Below are 16,768 nucleotides of genomic sequence, written 5' to 3' on the forward strand. Positions count from 1 at the left end.
TTATTTAATTTTTGCTAAATCTGCTGACGTTAGAAGTCTTCTGAATTGGAAATTTTCCTGCGCAAAGTCGGCATAGTGGCAGTTTCTGTAGTGTAGTGGTTATCACGTTCGCCTCACACGCGAAAGGTCACAGGTTCGAAACCTGGCAGAAACATTATTTAATTTTTGCTAAATCTGCTGACGTTAGAAGTCTTCTGAATTGGAAATGCACCTGCTTGACTATGAATCCAAAAATCACGTATACTCGGCAAGACGTAAGCGATCTGTTAGCTGAATAAAGTGGTTTCCAAAAACCTGAAGCTAATGTTGTCTGAGAAAAAGCTAAATTGCACTCATTAAATCAGCATGCGCCATGTGCAAGTACCGAATGCAAGACAGCATTTTCTGTCTTCCAGTCAGTGCTTGCACATGGCGCATGCTACTCCGGTCTCAACATGGAGGTGCACAGCTGTAATTTCTGTAGTGTAGTGGTTATCACGTTCGCCTAACATGCGAAAGGTCCCTGGTTCGAAGCCGGGCAGAAACATTGCTTTTGTTCTGTTTTGGATTCCTTTTTGTTAGAATGCGGCTTTTCGAAGTCTCTTTGCAAATTTCAAGTGCATCTGTTCTTTTTGTCATATTCCCTACAATGGGAGAAGGGTTTTGTGCAAAAATCACCGTCGACAAAAGCAAAACTCATGCTCGCTGTATTTTCAGAGATGGATTTTCTACTAAAAATGCAAGAAAATCATGTTTACTCACATGAGCGATCAGCTTGCTGAATAGAGTTGTGGCGAAAGTGACCTCGCCACTGGTTTTTGGAGAGGAATATTTGCCAACCTTTTGCTCTGTGACTATGGCCCCTTTTAATTTGTTTTGGCTGAGAGACCGTATTTGTGGCCATTGGGACTTTAGACAATGGTTCTTCGAATGGTTCTTCGGAAATGATTGACTGGACAGATCAAACTTTTGCCAAGAATACAATTTCACATCAACAGACTGTTTTCTTCTTCTATGTATGTTGAAGGAAATAGGCATTTGAATCTGGGGACTTTTTAAATACGATGGGTATGCAGCAAACACATTCCCCCAATTTTCCTGCGCAAAGTCGGCATTGTGGCAGTTTCTGTAGTGTAGTGGTTATCACGTTCGCCTCACACGCGAAAGGTCCCAGGTTCGAAACCTGGCAGAAACATTATTTAATTTTTGCTAAATCTGCTGACGTTAGAAGTCTTCTGAATTGGAAATGCACCTGCTTGACTATGAATCCAAAAATCACGTATACTTGGCAAGACGTAAGCGATCTGTTAGCTGAATAAAGTGGTTTCCAAAAACCTGAAGCTAATGTTGTCTGAGAAAAAGCTAAATTGCACTCATTAAATCAGCATGCGCCATGTGCAAGTACCGAATGCAAGACAGCATTTTCTGTCTTGCAGTCAGTGCTTGCACATGGCGCATGCTACTCCGGTCTCAACATGGATGTGCACAGCTGTAGTTTCTGTAGTGTAGTGGTTATCACGTTCGCCTAACACGCGAAAGGTCCCCGGTTCGAAGCCGGGCAGAAACATTGCTTTTGTTCTGTTTTGGATTCCTTTTTGTTAGAATGCGGCTTTTCGAAGTCTCTTTGCAAATTTCAAGTGCATCTGTTCTTTTTGTCATATTCCCTACAATGGGAGAAGGGTTTTGTGCAAAAATCACCGTCGACAAAAGCAAAACTCATGCTCGCTGTATTTTCAGAGATGGATTTTCTACTAAAAATGCAAGAAAATCATGTTTACTCACATGAGCGATCAGCTTGCTGAATAGAGTTGTGGCGAAAGTGACCTCGCCACTGGTTTTTGGAGAGGAATATTTGCCAACCTTTTGCTCTGTGACTATGGCCCCTTTTAATTTGTTTTGGCTGAGAGACCCTATTTGTGGCCATTGGGACTTTAGACAATGGTTCTTCGAACTCCCGAACAGTCGACGTGGCCGCCATTCGACATTGGAACACGCGGTGGCGGCCATCTTGTTCGCATTGACTTAAACCACGAATAGACTTCAAGGGGACTTTGCCGCGAATGCCCTGGAGCTATTTTCGGCATGAAAACCTCGCGGTTCCAGGTCGGTCCTCCAGCGGCACTTAGCCGCCAATCTATGGAACAGTTTTGGGCATGAAATCCCGGGTTCGCCTGGGCAAAATTATGACTTCTATTTAATTTCTGAACCCCTGATCTGATCTGGGTGATTTTCGGATATGTCGCTCACCCAGATCAGAGCTGTCGGGTGATGTAACATTTATGGGGATATGTTGTGTTTTGGGCCACTTATGGTACTTTAGAAAAATGTGCGGTTTTTATTTTTTTCTGCCTGGGGATTATTAAGTTAATGCATTAACTGCCTTAATTATATCACAGGCAGAGGGGAGGGATTGTTTGCTGTATGTGTGTAGGTTTGGAAATGATTGACTGGACAGATCAAACTTTTGCCAAGAATACAATTTCACATCAACAGACTGTTTTCTTCTTCTATGTATGTTGAAGGAAATAGGCATTTGAATCTGGGGACTTTTTAAATACGATGGGTATGCAGCAAACACATTCCCCCAATTTTCCTGCGCAAAGTCGGCATTGTGGCAGTTTCTGTAGTGTAGTGGTTATCACGTTCGCCTCACACACTAAAGGTCCCAGATTCGAAACCTGGCAGAAACATTATTTAATTTTTGCTAAATCTGCTGACGTTAGAAGTCTTCTGAATTGGAAATGCACCTGCTTGACTATGAATCCAAAAATCACGTATACTCGGCAAGACGTAAGCGATCTGTTAGCTGAATTAAGTGGTTATCACGCGAAAGGTCCCCGGTTCGAAACCGGGCAGAAACATTGCTTTTGTTCTGTTTTGGATTCCTTTTTGTTAGAATGCGGCTTTTCGAAGTCTCTTTGCAAATTTCAAGTGCATCTGTTCTTTTTGTCATATTCCCTACAATGGGAGAAGGGTTTTGTGCAAAAATCACCGTCGACAAAAGCAAAACTCATGCTCGCTGTACTTTCAGAGATGGATTTTCTACTAAAAATGCAAGAAAATCATGTTTACTCACATGAGCGATCAGCTTGCTGAATAGAGTTGTGGCGAAAGTGACCTCGCCACTGGTTTTTGGAGAGGAATATTTGCCAACCTTTTGCTCTGTGACTATGGCCCCTTTTAATTAGTTTTGGCTGAGAGACCCTATTTGTGGCCATTGGGACTTTAGACAATGGTTCTTCGAACTCCCGAACAGTCGACGTGGCCGCCATTCGACATTGGAACACGCGGTGGCGGCCATCTTGTTCGCATTGACTTAAACCACGAATAGACTTCAAGGGGACTTTGCCGCGAATGCCCTGGAGCTATTTTCGGCATGAAAACCTCGCGGTTCCAGGTCGGTCCTCCAGCGGCACTTAGCCGCCAATCTATGGAACTGTTTTGGGCATGAAATCCCGGGTTCGCCTGGGCAAAATTATGACTTCTATGAAATTTCTGAACCCCTGATATGATCCGGGTGATTTTCGGATATGTCGCTCACCCAGATCAGAGCTGTCGGGTGATGTAACATTTATGGGATATGTTGTGTTTTGGGCCACTTATGGTACTTTAGAAAAATGTGCGTTTTTTATTTTTTACTGCCTGGGGATAATTAAGTTAATGCATTAACTGCCTTAATTATATCACAGGCAGAGGGGAGGGATTGTTTGCTGTATGTGTGTAGGTTTGGAAATGATTAACTGGACAGATCAAACTTTTGCCAAGAATACAATTTCACATCAACAGACTGTTTTCTTCTTCTATGTATGTTGAAGGAAATAGGCATTTGAATCTGGGGACTTTTTAAATACGATGGGTATGCAGCAAACACATTCCCCCAATTTTCCTGTGCAAAGTCCGCATTGGGGCAGTTTCTGTAGTGTAGTGGTTATCATGTTCGCCTCACACGCGAAAGGTCCCAGGTTCGAAACCTGGCAGAAACATTATTTAATTTTTGCTAAATCTGCTGACGTTAGAAGTCTTCTGAATTGGAAATTTTCCTGCGCAAAGTCGGCATAGTGGCAGTTTCTGTAGTGTAGTGGTTATCACGTTCGCCTCACACGCGAAAGGTCCCAGGTTCGAAACCTGGCAGAAACATTATTTAATTTTTGCTAAATCTGCTGACGTTAGAAGTCTTCTGAATTGGAAATGCACCTGCTTGACTATGAATCCAAAAATCACGTATACTCGGCAAGACGTAAGCGATCTGTTAGCTGAATAAAGTGGTTTCCAAAAACCTGAAGCTAATGTTGTCTGAGAAAAAGCTAAATTGCACTCATTAAATCAGCATGCGCCATGTGCAAGTACCGAATGCAAGACAGCATTTTCTGTCTTGCAGTCAGTGCTTGCACATGGCGCATGCTACTCCGGTCTCAACATGGATGTGCACAGCTGTAATTTCTGTAGTGTAGTGGTTATCACGTTCGCCTAACACGCGAAAGGTCCCTGGTTCGAAGCCGGGCAGAAACATTGCTTTTGTTCTGTTTTGGATTCCTTTTTGTTAGAATGCGGCTTTTCGAAGTCTCTTTGCAAATTTCAAGTGCATCTGTTCTTTTTGTCATATTCCCTACAATGGGAGAAGGGTTTTGTGCAAAAATCACCGTCGACAAAAGCAAAACTCATGCTCGCTGTATTTTCAGAGATGGATTTTCTACTAAAAATGCAAGAAAATCATGTTTACTCACATGAGCGATCAGCTTGCTGAATAGAGTTGTGGCGAAAGTGACCTCGCCACTGGTTTTTGGAGAGGAATATTTGCCAACCTTTTGCTCTGTGACTATGGCCCCTTTTAATTTGTTTTGGCTGAAAGACCGTATTTGTGGCCATTGGGACTTTAGACAATGGTTCTTCGAATGGTTCTTCGGAAATGATTGACTGGACAGATCAAACTTTTGCCAAGAATACAATTTCACATCAACAGACTGTTTTCTTCTTCTATGTATGTTGAAGGAAATAGGCATTTGAATCTGGGGACTTTTTAAATACGATGGGTATGCAGCAAACACATTCCCCCAATTTTCCTGCGCAAAGTCGGCATTGTGGCAGTTTCTGTAGTGTAGTGGTTATCACGTTCGCCTCACACGCGAAAGGTCCCAGGTTCGAAACCTGGCAGAAACATTATTTAATTTTTGCTAAATCTGCTGACGTTAGAAGTCTTCTGAATTGGAAATGCACCTGCTTGACTATGAATCCAAAAATCACGTATACTCGGCAAGACGTAAGCGATCTGTTAGCTGAATAAAGTGGTTTCCAAAAACCTGAAGCTAATGTTGTCTGAGAAAAAGCTAAATTGCACTCATGAAATCAGCATGCGCCATGTGCAAGTACCGAATGCAAGACAGCATTTTCTGTCTTGCAGTCAGTGCTTGCACATGGCGCATGCTACTCCGGTCTCAACATGGATGTGCACAGCTGTAGTTTCTGTAGTGTAGTGGTTATCACGTTCGCCTAACACGCGAAAGGTCCCCGGTTCGAAGCCGGGCAGAAACATTGCTTTTGTTCTGTTTTGGATTCCTTTTTGTTAGAATGCGGCTTTTCGAAGTCTCTTTGCAAATTTCAAGTGCATCTGTTCTTTTTGTCATATTCCCTACAATGGGAGAAGGGTTTTGTGCAAAAATCACCGTCGACAAAAGCAAAACTCATGCTCGCTGTATTTTCAGAGATGGATTTTCTACTAAAAATGCAAGAAAATCATGTTTACTCACATGAGCGATCAGCTTGCTGAATAGAGTTGTGGCGAAAGTGACCTCGCCACTGGTTTTTGGAGAGGAATATTTGCCAACCTTTTGCTCTGTGACTATGGCCCCTTTTAATTTGTTTTGGCTGAGAGACCGTATTTGTGGCCATTGGGACTTTAGACAATGGTTCTTCGAATGGTTCTTCGGAAATGATTGACTGGACAGATCAAACTTTTGCCAAGAATACAATTTCACATCAACAGACTGTTTTCTTCTTCTATGTATGTTGAAGGAAATAGGCATTTGAATCTGGGGACTTTTTAAATACGATGGGTATGCAGCAAACACATTCCCCCAATTTTCCTGTGCAAAGTCGGCATTGTGGCAGTTTCTGTAGTGTAGTGGTTATCACGTTCGCCTCACACGCGAAAGGTCCCAGGTTCGAAACCTGGCAGAAACATTATTTAATTTTTGCTAAATCTGCTGACGTTAGAAGTCTTCTGAATTGGAAATGCACCTGCTTGACTATGAATCCAAAAATCACGTATACTCGGCAAGACGTAAGCGATCTGTTAGCTGAATAAAGTGGTTTCCAAAAACCTGAAGCCAATGTTGTCTGAGAAAAAGCTGAATTGCACTCATTAAATCAGCATGCGCCATGTGCAAGTACCGAATGCAAGACAGCATTTTCTGTCTTGCATTCAGTGCTTGCACATGGCGCATGCTACTCCGGTCTCAACATGGATGTGCACAGCTGTAGTTTCTGTAGTGTAGTGGTTATCACGTTCGCGTAACACGCGAAAGGTCCCCGGATCGAAACTGGGCAGAAACATTGCTTTTGTTCTGTTTTGGATTCCTTTTTGTTAGAATGCGGCTTTTCGAAGTCTCTTTGCAAATTTCAAGTGCATCTGTTGCTTTTGTCATATTCCCTACAATGGGAGAAGGGTTTTGTGCAAAAATCACCGTCGACAAAAGCAAAACTCATGCTCGCTGTACTTTCAGAGATGGATTTTCTACTAAAAATGCAAGAAAATCATGTTTACTCACATGAGCGATCAGCTTGCTGAATAGAGTTGTGGCGAAAGTGACCTCGCCACTGGTTTTTGGAGAGGAATATTTGCCAACCTTTTGCTCTGTGACTATGGCCCCTTTTAATTTGTTTTGGCTGAGAGACCCTATTTGTGGCCATTGGGACTTTAGACAAGGTTTCCTCGAACTCCCGAACAGTCGACGTGGCCGCCATTCGACATTGGAACACGCGGTGGCGGCCATCTTGTTCGCATTGACTTAAACCACGAATAGACTTCAAGGGGACTTTGCCGCGAATGCCCTGGAGCTATTTTCGGCATGAAAACCTTGCGGTTCCAGGTCGGTCCTCCAGCGGCACTTAGCCGCCAATCTATGGAACTGTTTTGGGCATGAAATCCCGGGTTCGCCTGGGCAAAATTATGACTTCTATGAAATTTCTGAACCCCTGATATGATCCGGGTGATTTTCGGATATGTCGCTCACCCAGATCAGAGCTGTCGGGTGATGTAACATTTATGGGATATGTTGTGTTTTGGGCCACTTATGGTACTTTAGAAAAATGTGCGTTTTTTATTTTTTACTGCCTGGGGATAATTAAGTTAATGCATTAACTGCCTTAATTATATCACAGGCAGAGGGGAGGGATTGTTTGCTGTATGTGTGTAGGTTTGGAAATGATTAACTGGACAGATCAAACTTTTGCCAAGAATACAATTTCACATCAACAGACTGTTTTCTTCTTCTATGTATGTTGAAGGAAATAGGCATTTGAATCTGGGGACTTTTTAAATACGATGGGTATGCAGCAAACACATTCCCCCAATTTTCCTGTGCAAAGTCGGCATTGTGGCAGTTTCTGTAGTGTAGTGGTTATCACGTTCGCCTCACACGCGAAAGGTTCCAGGTTCGAAACCTGGCAGAAACATTATTTAATTTTTGCTAAATCTGCTGACGTTAGAAGTCTTCTGAATTGGAAATGCACCTGCTTGACTATGAATCCAAAAATCACGTATACTCGGCAAGACGTAAGCGATCTGTTAGCTGAATAAAGTGGTTTCCAAAAACCTGAAGCTAATGTTGTCTGAGAAAAAGCTAAATTGCACTCATTAAATCAGCATGCGCCATGTGCAAGTACCGAATGCAAGACAGCATTTTCTGTCTTGCAGTCAGTGCTTGCACATGGCGCATGCTACTCCGGTCTCAACATGGATGTGCACAGCTGTAGTTTCTGTAGTGTAGTGGTTATCACGTTCGCCTAACACGCGAAAGGTCCCTGGTTCGAAGCCGGGCAGAAACATTGCTTTTGTTCTGTTTTGGATTCCTTTTTGTTAGAATGCGGCTTTTCGAAGTCTCTTTGCAAATTTCAAGTGCATCTGTTCTTTTTGTCATATTCCCTACAATGGGAGAAGGGTTTTGTGCAAAAATCACCGTCGACAAAAGCAAAACTCATGCTCGCTGTATTTTCAGAGATGGATTTTCTACTAAAAATGCAAGAAAATCATGTTTACTCACATGAGCGATCAGCTTGCTGAATAGAGCTGTGGCGAAAGTGACCTCGCCACTGGTTTTTGGAGAGGAATATTTGCCAACCTTTTGCTCTGTGACTATGGCCCCTTTTAATTTGTTTTGGCTGAGAGACCGTATTTGTGGCCATTGGGACTTTAGACAATGGTTCTTCGAATGGTTCTTCGGAAATGATTGACTGGACAGATCAAACTTTTGCCAAGAATACAATTTCACATCAACAGACTGTTTTCTTCTTCTATGTATGTTGAAGGAAATAGGCATTTGAATCTGGGGACTTTTTAAATACGATGGGTATGCAGCAAACACATTCCCCCAATTTTCCTGTGCAAAGTCGGCATTGTGGCAGTTTCTGTAGTGTAGTGGTTATCACGTTCGCCTCACACGCGAAAGGTCCCAGGTTCGAAACCTGGCAGAAACATTATTTAATTTTTGCTAAATCTGCTGACGTTAGAAGTCTTCTGAATTGGAAATGCACCTGCTTGACTATGAATCCAAAAATCACGTATACTCGGCAAGACGTAAGCGATCTGTTAGCTGAATAAAGTGGTTTCCAAAAACCTGAAGCCAATGTTGTCTGAGAAAAAGCTGAATTGCACTCATTAAATCAGCATGCGCCATGTGCAAGTACCGAATGCAAGACAGCATTTTCTGTCTTGCATTCAGTGCTTGCACATGGCGCATGCTACTCCGGTCTCAACATGGATGTGCACAGCTGTAGTTTCTGTAGTGTAGTGGTTATCACGTTCGCCTAACACGCGAAAGGTCCCCGGTTCGAAACCGGGCAGAAACATTGCTTTTGTTCTGTTTTGGATTCCTTTTTGTTAGAATGCGGCTTTTCGAAGTCTCTTTGCAAATTTCAAGTGCATCTGTTCCTTTTGTCATATTCCCTACAATGGGAGAAGGGTTTTGTGCAAAAATCACCGTCGACAAAAGCAAAACTCATGCTCGCTGTACTTTCAGAGATGGATTTTCTACTAAAAATGCAAGAAAATCATGTTTACTCACATGAGCGATCAGCTTGCTGAATAGAGTTGTGGCGAAAGTGACCTCGCCACTGGTTTTTGGAGAGGAATATTTGCCAACCTTTTGCTCTGTGACTATGGCCCCTTTTAATTTGTTTTGGCTGAGAGACCGTATTTGTGGCCATTGGGACTTTAGACAATGGTTCTTCGAATGGTTCTTCGGAAATGATTGACTGGACAGATCAAACTTTTGCCAAGAATACAATTTCACATCAACAGACTGTTTTCTTCTTCTATGTATGTTGAAGGAAATAGGCATTTGAATCTGGGGACTTTTTAAATACGATGGGTATGCAGCAAACACATTCCCCCAATTTTCCTGCGCAAAGTCGGCATTGTGGCAGTTTCTGTAGTGTAGTGGTTATCACGTTCGCCTCACACGCGAAAGGTCCCAGGTTCGAAACCTGGCAGAAACATTATTTAATTTTTGCTAAATCTGCTGACGTTAGAAGTCTTCTGAATTGGAAATGCACCTGCTTGACTATGAATCCAAAAATCACGTATACTCGGCAAGACGTAAGCGATCTGTTAGCTGAATAAAGTGGTTTCCAAAAACCTGAAGCTAATGTTGTCTGAGAAAAAGCTAAATTGCACTCATTAAATCAGCATGCGCCATGTGCAAGTACCGAATGCAAGACAGCATTTTCTGTCTTGCAGTCAGTGCTTGCACATGGCGCATGCTACTCCGGTCTCAACATGGATGTGCACAGCTGTAGTTTCTGTAGTGTAGTGGTTATCACGTTCGCCTAACACGCGAAAGGTCCCCGGTTCGAAGCCGGGCAGAAACATTGCTTTTGTTCTGTTTTGGATTCCTTTTTGTTAGAATGCGGCTTTTCGAAGTCTTTTTGCAAATTTCAAGTGCATCTGTTCTTTTTGTCATATTCCCTACAATGGGAGAAGGGTTTTGTGCAAAAATCACCGTCGACAAAAGCAAAACTCATGCTCGCTGTATTTTCAGAGATGGATTTTCTACTAAAAATGCAAGAAAATCATGTTTACTCACATGAGCGATCAGCTTGCTGAATAGAGTTGTGGCGAAAGTGACCTCGCCACTGGTTTTTGGAGAGGAATATTTGCCAACCTTTTGCTCTGTGACTATGGCCCCTTTTAATTTGTTTTGGCTGAGAGACCCTATTTGTGGCCATTGGGACTTTAGACAATGGTTCTTCGAACTCCAGAACAGTCGACGTGGCCGCCATTCGACATTGGAACACGCGGTGGCGGCCATCTTGTTCGCATTGACTTAAACCACGAATAGACTTCAAGGGGACTTTGCCGCGAATGCCCTGGAGCTATTTTCGGCATGAAAACCTTGCGGTTCCAGGTCGGTCCTCCAGCGGCACTTAGCCGCCAATCTATGGAACTGTTTTGGGCATGAAATCCCGGGTTCGCCTGGGCAAAATTATGACTTCTATGAAATTTCTGAACCCCTGATCTGATCTGGGTGATTTTCGGATATGTCTCTCACCCAGATCAGAGCTGTCGGGTGATGTAACATTTATGGGGATATGTTGTGTTTTGGGCCACTTATGGTACTTTAGAAAAATGTGCGTTTTTTATTTTTTCTGTCTGGGGATAATTAAGTTAATGCATTAACTGCCTTAATTATATCACAGGCAGAGGGGAGGGATTGTTTACTGTATGTGTGTAGGTTTGGAAATGATTGACTGGACAGATCAAACTTTTGCCAAGAATACAATTTCACATCAACAGACTGTTTTCTTCTTCTATGTATGTTGAAGGAAATAGGCATTTGAATCTGGGGACTTTTTAAATACGATGGGTATGCAGCAAACACATTCCCCCAATTTTCCTGTGCAAAGTCGGCATTGTGGCAGTTTCTGTAGTGTAGTGGTTATCACGTTCGCCTCACACGCGAAAGGTCCCAGGTTCGAAACCTGGCAGAAACATTATTTAATTTTTGCTAAATCTGCTGACGTTAGAAGTCTTCTGAATTGGAAATGCACCTGCTTGACTATGAATCCAAAAATCACGTATACTCGGCAAGACGTAAGCGATCTGTTAGCTGAATAAAGTGGTTTCCAAAAACCTGAAGCCAATGTTGTCTGAGAAAAAGCTGAATTGCACTCATTAAATCAGCATGCGCCATGTGCAAGTACCGAATGCAAGACAGCATTTTCTGTCTTGCATTCAGTGCTTGCACATGGCGCATGCTACTCCGGTCTCAACATGGATGTGCACAGCTGTAGTTTCTGTAGTGTAGTGGTTATCACGTTCGCCTAACACGCGAAAGGTCCCCGGTTTGAAACCGGGCAGAAACATTTCTTTTATTCTGTTTTGGATTCCTTTTTGTTAGAATGCGGCTTTTCGAAGTCTCTTTGCAAATTTCAAGTGCATCTGTTCCTTTTGTCATATTCCCTACAATGGGAGAAGGGTTTTGTGCAAAAATCACCGTCGACAAAAGCAAAACTCATGCTCACTGTACTTTCAGAGATGGATTTTCTACTAAAAATGCAAGAAAATCATGTTTACTCACATGAGCGATCAGCTTGCTGAATAGAGTTGTGGCGAAAGTGACCTCGCCACTGGTTTTTGGAGAGGAATATTTGCCAACCTTTTGCTCTGTGACTATGGCCCCTTTTAATTTGTTTTGGCTGAGAGACCGTATTTGTGGCCATTGGGACTTTAGACAATGGTTCTTCGAATGGTTCTTCGGTTCCAGGTCGGTCCTCCAGCGGCACTTAGCCGCCAATCTATGGAATTGTTTTGGGCATGAAATCCCGGGTTCGCCTGGGCAAAATTATGACTTCTATGAAATTTCTGAACCCCTGATCTGATCCGGGTGATTTTCGGATATGTCGCTCACCCAGATCAGAGCTGTCGGGTGATGTAACATTTATGGGGATATGTTGTGTTTTGGGCCACTTATGGTACTTTAGAAAAATGTGCGTTTTTTATTTTTTACTTCCTGGGGATAATTAAGTTAATGCATTAACTGCCTTAATTATATCACAGGCAGAGGGGAGGGATTGTTTGCTGTATGTGTGTAGGTTTGGAAATGATTGACTGGACAGATCAAACTTTTGCCAAGAATACAATTTCACATCAACAGACTGTTTTCTTCTTCTATGTATGTTGAAGGAAATAGGCATTTGAATCTGGGGACTTTTTAAATACGATGGGTATGCAGCAAACACATTCCCCCAATCTTCCTGCGCAAAGTCAGCATTGTGGCAGTTTCTGTAGTGTAGTGGTTATCACGTTCGCCTCACACGCAAAAAGTCCCAGGTTCGAAACCTTGCAGAAACATTATTTAATTTTTGCTAAATCTGCTGACGTTAGAAGTCTTCTGAATTGGAAATGCACCTGCTTGACTATGAATCCAAAAATCACGTATACTCGGCAAGACGTAAGCGATCTGTTAGCTGAATAAAGTGGTTTCCAAAAACCTGAAGCTAATGTTGTCTGAGAAAAAGCTGAATTGCACTCATTAAATCAGCATGCGCCATGTGCAAGTACCGAATGCAAGACAGCATTTTCTGTCTTGCATTCAGTGCTTGCACATGGCGCATGCTACTCCGGTCTCAACAGGGATGTGCACAGCTGTAGTTTCTGTAGTGTAGTGGTTATCATGTTCACCTAACACACGAAAGGTCCCCGTTTCGAAACCAGGCAGAAACATTGCTTTCGTTCAGTTTTGGATTCCTTTTTGTTAGAATGCGGCTTTTCGAAGTCTCTTTGCAAATTTCAAGTGCATCTGTTCTTTTTGTCATATTCCCTACAATGGGAGAAGGGTTTTGTGCAAAAATCACCGTCGACAAAAGCAAAACTCATGCTCGCTGTACTTTCAGAGATGGATTTTCTACTAAAAATGCAAGAAAATCATGTTTACTCACATGAGCGATCAGCTTGCTGAATAGAGTTGTGACGAAAGTGACCTCGCCACTGGTTTTTGGAGAGGAATATTTGCCAACCTTTTGCTCTGTGACTATGGCCCCTTTTAATTTGTTTTGGCTGAGAGACCCTATTTGTGGCCATTGGAACTTTAGACAATGGTTCTTCGAACTCCCGAACAGTCGACGTGGCCGCCATTCGACATTGGAACACGCGGTGGCGGCCATCTTGTTCGCATTGACTTAAACCACGAATAGACTTCAAAGGGACTTTGCCGCGAATGCCCTGGAGCTATTTTCGGCATGAAAACCTCGCGGTTCCAGGTCGGTCCTCCAGCGGCACTTAGCCGCCAATCTATGGAACTGTTTTGGGCATGAAATCCTGGGTTCGCCTGGGCAAAATTATGACTTCTATGAAATTTCTGAACCCCTGATCTGATCTGGGTGATTTTCGGATATGTCGCTCACCCAGATCAGAGCTGTCGGGTGATGTAACATTTATGGGGATATGTTGTGTTTTGGGCCACTTATGTTACTTTAGAAAAATGTGCGTTTTTTATTTTTTCTGCCTGGGGATAATTAAGTTAATGCATTAACTGCCTTAATTATATCACAGGCAGAGGGGAGGGATTGTTTACTGTATGTGTGTAGGTTTGGAAATGATTGACTGGACAGATCAAACTTTTGCCAAGAATACAATTTCACATCAACAGACTGTTTTCTTCTTCTATGTATGTTGAAGGAAATAGGCATTTGAATCTGGGGACTTTTTAAATACGATGGGTATGCAGCAAACACATTCAACCAATTTTCCTGTGCAAAGTCAGCATTATGGCAGTTTCTGTAGTGTAGTGGTTATCACGTTTGCCTCACACGCGAAAGGTCCCAGGTTCGAAACCTGGCAGAAACATTATTTAATTTTTGCTAAATCTGCTGACGTTAGAAGTCTTCTGAATTGGAAATGCACCTGCTTGACTATGAATCCAAAAATCACGTATACTCGGCAAGACGTAAGCGATCTGTTAGCTGAATAAAGTGGTTATCACGCGAAAGGTCCCCGGTTCGAAACCGGGCAGAAACATTGCTTTTGTTCTGTTTTGGATTCCTTTTTGTTAGAATGCGGCTTTTCGAAGTCTCTTTGCAAATTTCAAGTGCATCTGTTCTTTTTGTCATATTCCCTACAATGGGAGAAGGGTTTTGTGCAAAAATCACCGTCAACAAAAGCAAAACTCATGCTCGCTGTACTTTCAGAGAAGGATTTTCTACTAAAAATGCAAGAAAATCATGTTTACTCACATGAGCGATCAGCTTGCTGAATAGAGTTGTGGCGAAAGTGACCTCGCCACTGGTTTTTGGAGAGGAATATTTGCCAACCTTTTGCTCTGTGACTATGGCCCCTTTTAATTTGTTTTGGCTGAGAGACCCTATTTGTGGCCATTGGGACTTTAGACAATGGTTCTTCGAACTCCCGAACAGTCGACGTGGCCGCCATTCGACATTGGAACACGCGGTGGCGGCCATCTTGTTCGCATTGACTTAAACCACGAATAGACTTCAAGGGGACTTTGCCGCGAATGCCCTGGAGCTATTTTCGGCATGAAAACCTTGCGGTTCCAGGTCGGTCCTCCAGCGGCACTTAGCCGCCAATCTATGGAACTGTTTTGGGCATGAAATCCCGGGTTCGCCTGGGCAAAATTATGACTTCTATGAAATTTCTGAACCCCTGATCTGATCTGGGTGATTTTCGGATATGTCGCTCACCCAGATCAGAACTGTCGGGTGATGTAACATTTATGGGGATATGTTGTGTTTTGGGCCACTTATGGTACTTTAGAAAAATGTGCGGTTTTTATTTTTTTCTGCCTAGGGATAATTAAGTTAATGCATTAACTGCCTTAATTATATCACAGGCAGAGGGGAGGGATTGTTTGCTGTATGTGTGTAGGTTTGGAAATGATTGACTGGACAGATCAAACTTTTGCCAAGAATACAATTTCACATCAACAGACTGTTTTCTTCTTCTATGTATGTTGAAGGAAAGAGGCATTTGAATCTGGGGACTTTTTAAATACGATGGGTATGCAGCAAACACATTCCCCCAATTTTCCTGCGCAAAGTCAGCATTGTGGCAGTTTCTGTAGTGTAGTGGTTATCACGTTCGCCTCACACGCGAAAGGTCCCAGGTTCGAAACCTGGCAGAAACATTATTAAATTTTTGCTAAATCTGCCGACGTTAGAAGTCTTCTGAATTGGAAATGCACTGCTTGACTATGAATCCAAAAATCACGTATACTCGGCAAAACGTAAGCGATCTGTTAGCTGAATAAAGTGGTTATCACGCGAAAGGTCCCCGGTTCGAAACCGGGCAGAAACATTGCTTTTGTTCTGTTTTGGATTCCTTTTTGTTAGAATGCGGCTTTTCGAAGTCTCTTTGCAAATTTCAAGTGCATCTGTTCTTTTTGTCATATTCCCTACAATGGGAGAAGGGTTTTGTGCAAAAATCACCGTCAACAAAAGCAAAACTCATGCTCGCTGTACTTTCAGAGATGGATTTTCTACTAAAAATGCAAGAAAATCTTGTTTACTCACATGAGCGATCAGCTTGCTGAATAGAGTTGTGGCGAAAGTGACCTCGCCACTGGTTTTTGGAGAGGAATATTTGCCAACCTTTTGCTCTGTGACTATGGCCCCTTTTAATTTGTTTTGGCTGAGAGACCCTATTTGTGGCCATTGGGACTTTAGACAATGGTTCTTCGAACTCCCGAACAGTCGACGTGGCGCCATTCGACATTGGAACACGCGGTGGCGGCCATCTTGTTCGCATTGACTTAAACCATGAATAGACTTCAAGGGGACTTTGCCGCGAATGCCCTGGAGCTATTTTTGGCATGAAAACCTCGCGGTTCCAGGTCGGTCCTCCAGCGGCACTTAGCCGCCAATCTATGGAACTGTTTTGGGCATGAAATCCCGGGTTCGCCTGGGCAAAATTATGACTTCTATGAAATTTCTGAATCCCTGATCTGATCTGGGTGATTTTCGGATATGTCGCTCACCCAGATCAGAGCTGTCGGGTGATGTAACATTTATGGGGATATGTTGTGTTTTTTTTAAATACGAAGGGTATGCAGCAAACACATTCAACCAATTTTCATGCGCAAAGTCGGCATTGTGGCAGTTTTTGTAGTGTAGTGGTTATCACGTTCGCCTCACACGCGAAAGGTCCCAGGTTTGAAACCTGGCAGAAACATTATTTAATTTTTGCTAAATCTGCTGACGTTAGAAGTCTTCTGAATTGGAAATGCACCTGCTTGACTATGAATCCAAAAATCACGTATACTCGGCAAGACGTAAGCGATCTGTTAGCTGAATAAAGTGGTTTCCAAAAACCTGAAGCCAATGTTGTCTGAGAAAAAGCTGAATTGCACTCATTAAATCAGCATGCGCCATGTGCAAGTACCGAATGCAAGACAGCATTTTCTGTCTTGCATTCAGTGCTTGCACATGGCGCATGCTACTCCGGTCTCAACATGGATGTGCACAGCTGTAGTTTCTGTAGTGTAGTGGTTATCACGTTTGCCTAACACGCGAAAGGTCCCCGGTTCGAAACCGGGCAGAAACATTGCTTTTGTTCTGTTTTGGA

The 16,768-nt window shown here is 42.9% G+C and overlaps 22 non-coding genes across 22 annotated transcripts; all 22 read left to right on the forward strand.

Moving 5' to 3' along the window:
* The first annotated feature begins 81 nt into the window (after window positions 1–81).
* TRNAV-CAC (transfer RNA valine (anticodon CAC)) lies at window positions 82–154 on the forward strand. Its single transcript has one exon. It is a non-coding gene; the product is annotated as a tRNA-Val (tRNA).
* A 299-nt stretch (window positions 155–453) lies between these two features.
* Window positions 454–526, forward strand: TRNAV-AAC (transfer RNA valine (anticodon AAC)). Its single transcript has one exon. It is a non-coding gene; the product is annotated as a tRNA-Val (tRNA).
* Window positions 527–1,101: 575 nt separating this feature from the next.
* Window positions 1,102–1,174, forward strand: TRNAV-CAC (transfer RNA valine (anticodon CAC)). Its single transcript has one exon. It is a non-coding gene; the product is annotated as a tRNA-Val (tRNA).
* A 299-nt stretch (window positions 1,175–1,473) lies between these two features.
* On the forward strand, window positions 1,474–1,546 carry TRNAV-AAC (transfer RNA valine (anticodon AAC)). Its single transcript has one exon. It is a non-coding gene; the product is annotated as a tRNA-Val (tRNA).
* Window positions 1,547–3,889: 2,343 nt separating this feature from the next.
* On the forward strand, window positions 3,890–3,962 carry TRNAV-CAC (transfer RNA valine (anticodon CAC)). Its single transcript has one exon. It is a non-coding gene; the product is annotated as a tRNA-Val (tRNA).
* An 81-nt stretch (window positions 3,963–4,043) lies between these two features.
* TRNAV-CAC (transfer RNA valine (anticodon CAC)) lies at window positions 4,044–4,116 on the forward strand. Its single transcript has one exon. It is a non-coding gene; the product is annotated as a tRNA-Val (tRNA).
* Window positions 4,117–4,415: 299 nt separating this feature from the next.
* On the forward strand, window positions 4,416–4,488 carry TRNAV-AAC (transfer RNA valine (anticodon AAC)). Its single transcript has one exon. It is a non-coding gene; the product is annotated as a tRNA-Val (tRNA).
* A 575-nt stretch (window positions 4,489–5,063) lies between these two features.
* Window positions 5,064–5,136, forward strand: TRNAV-CAC (transfer RNA valine (anticodon CAC)). The gene has a single exon. It is a non-coding gene; the product is annotated as a tRNA-Val (tRNA).
* A 299-nt stretch (window positions 5,137–5,435) lies between these two features.
* Window positions 5,436–5,508, forward strand: TRNAV-AAC (transfer RNA valine (anticodon AAC)). Its single transcript has one exon. It is a non-coding gene; the product is annotated as a tRNA-Val (tRNA).
* Window positions 5,509–6,083: 575 nt separating this feature from the next.
* TRNAV-CAC (transfer RNA valine (anticodon CAC)) lies at window positions 6,084–6,156 on the forward strand. The gene has a single exon. It is a non-coding gene; the product is annotated as a tRNA-Val (tRNA).
* Window positions 6,157–7,577: 1,421 nt separating this feature from the next.
* Window positions 7,578–7,650, forward strand: TRNAV-CAC (transfer RNA valine (anticodon CAC)). Its single transcript has one exon. It is a non-coding gene; the product is annotated as a tRNA-Val (tRNA).
* Window positions 7,651–7,949: 299 nt separating this feature from the next.
* TRNAV-AAC (transfer RNA valine (anticodon AAC)) lies at window positions 7,950–8,022 on the forward strand. The gene has a single exon. It is a non-coding gene; the product is annotated as a tRNA-Val (tRNA).
* A 575-nt stretch (window positions 8,023–8,597) lies between these two features.
* TRNAV-CAC (transfer RNA valine (anticodon CAC)) lies at window positions 8,598–8,670 on the forward strand. Its single transcript has one exon. It is a non-coding gene; the product is annotated as a tRNA-Val (tRNA).
* A 299-nt stretch (window positions 8,671–8,969) lies between these two features.
* On the forward strand, window positions 8,970–9,042 carry TRNAV-AAC (transfer RNA valine (anticodon AAC)). Its single transcript has one exon. It is a non-coding gene; the product is annotated as a tRNA-Val (tRNA).
* A 575-nt stretch (window positions 9,043–9,617) lies between these two features.
* TRNAV-CAC (transfer RNA valine (anticodon CAC)) lies at window positions 9,618–9,690 on the forward strand. Its single transcript has one exon. It is a non-coding gene; the product is annotated as a tRNA-Val (tRNA).
* Window positions 9,691–9,989: 299 nt separating this feature from the next.
* On the forward strand, window positions 9,990–10,062 carry TRNAV-AAC (transfer RNA valine (anticodon AAC)). The gene has a single exon. It is a non-coding gene; the product is annotated as a tRNA-Val (tRNA).
* A 1,049-nt stretch (window positions 10,063–11,111) lies between these two features.
* On the forward strand, window positions 11,112–11,184 carry TRNAV-CAC (transfer RNA valine (anticodon CAC)). Its single transcript has one exon. It is a non-coding gene; the product is annotated as a tRNA-Val (tRNA).
* Window positions 11,185–11,483: 299 nt separating this feature from the next.
* Window positions 11,484–11,556, forward strand: TRNAV-AAC (transfer RNA valine (anticodon AAC)). The gene has a single exon. It is a non-coding gene; the product is annotated as a tRNA-Val (tRNA).
* A 2,409-nt stretch (window positions 11,557–13,965) lies between these two features.
* On the forward strand, window positions 13,966–14,038 carry TRNAV-CAC (transfer RNA valine (anticodon CAC)). Its single transcript has one exon. It is a non-coding gene; the product is annotated as a tRNA-Val (tRNA).
* Window positions 14,039–15,259: 1,221 nt separating this feature from the next.
* TRNAV-CAC (transfer RNA valine (anticodon CAC)) lies at window positions 15,260–15,332 on the forward strand. The gene has a single exon. It is a non-coding gene; the product is annotated as a tRNA-Val (tRNA).
* Window positions 15,333–16,302: 970 nt separating this feature from the next.
* On the forward strand, window positions 16,303–16,375 carry TRNAV-CAC (transfer RNA valine (anticodon CAC)). Its single transcript has one exon. It is a non-coding gene; the product is annotated as a tRNA-Val (tRNA).
* A 299-nt stretch (window positions 16,376–16,674) lies between these two features.
* On the forward strand, window positions 16,675–16,747 carry TRNAV-AAC (transfer RNA valine (anticodon AAC)). Its single transcript has one exon. It is a non-coding gene; the product is annotated as a tRNA-Val (tRNA).
* The last annotated feature ends 21 nt before the right edge of the window (window positions 16,748–16,768 follow it).

The sequence above is a fragment of the Pelobates fuscus genome, chromosome 2, assembly GCF_036172605.1.
Source record: "Pelobates fuscus isolate aPelFus1 chromosome 2, aPelFus1.pri, whole genome shotgun sequence".
Taxonomy (NCBI): Eukaryota; Metazoa; Chordata; class Amphibia; order Anura; family Pelobatidae; genus Pelobates; species Pelobates fuscus.